This window comes from Mesoplodon densirostris, chromosome 3, assembly GCF_025265405.1.
Source record: "Mesoplodon densirostris isolate mMesDen1 chromosome 3, mMesDen1 primary haplotype, whole genome shotgun sequence".
In the NCBI taxonomy this organism is placed as follows: Eukaryota; Metazoa; Chordata; class Mammalia; order Artiodactyla; family Ziphiidae; genus Mesoplodon; species Mesoplodon densirostris.
The window spans coordinates 72,731,346-72,732,251 of NC_082663.1; the positions used below are offsets into that span (position 1 = coordinate 72,731,346).

A 906-nucleotide genomic window follows, 5' to 3' on the forward strand; every position below is an offset into this window, starting at 1 on the left:
CTGATGAATTGTTATAAGACCAGCTGGTTCTGTTGTGCCTGAAACAGAGATGAGTAGAGAGGGAAAGTCCTTGTGCTTTGCATGAAATTTTATCACTCCAATCAGTGCATGGGATGGCAGAATCAAAATTCTTAGAAAAAAAATTTTTTTAATATTTAAAAATTTGTTAGCTTTATTGAGATGTAACTTACATGCAATAAAATTTACCAGTTTTAAGGCTGCAATTTGGTGAGTTTTGACAGATGTATACTGTTGTATTACCACTATTGCAATCATGATATAAAACATTTTTATTCCTACTCAGAAGTTCCATTGTGGCCCTTGTGGTCATTACCGCCACCCTCCCCTTACATCCCCTGGTGCCTGGTAATCACTGGAAAATACAGTTCATTTCATAAGTTTAAATGTCCTCAGTGTGCACAGGCCACGCTAATCTTTTCTATGTTGTCCCCGTTGCAGTATGTGTGCTGCCAAAGTGAGCCCTTACACAGATTTCAGAGGTAAGGTATGACGATGTGTTAGTTTGTAAACTTTTTACAGGATTCATTTACTAAACTTTTTAAGATATTATTTCTAATAGTGGATTAGAAATAAACTGTCAGCCCCTTGGAGAAGAAAAGTCAGCAATCCCCAGCTTTGTGCCATGCACAGCATAACACAATACTTGAGATCCTGTCCTGGTTTCATGTCCAACTCGTAACTGTTTTTGAAGCACTGAGGTGTTAATTGATAATTAGCTTTCTTTAGTCATTTTGTGTTTTGTTACCTTAGGAATACTTTTGTTGCTGAGCTTTTGGAACAAGAAGGTGACTAATTCTGTGCCTTAGTTAACCACTTTGTTATACAAAAGCAATAAAGTTCTAAGGCTCAAAGAATTGTTGAAGTACAGTTTTTAAGTGTGGAAGA

General features: G+C 36.5%; 1 non-coding gene across 1 annotated transcript; it reads right to left on the reverse strand.

The window, feature by feature from the left end:
• Positions 1-376: 376 nt before the first annotated feature.
• LOC132487276 (U6 spliceosomal RNA) lies at positions 377-483 on the reverse strand. The gene has a single exon (XR_009531566.1). It is a non-coding gene; the product is annotated as a U6 spliceosomal RNA (small nuclear RNA).
• Between the last annotated feature and the right edge of the window lie 423 nt (positions 484-906).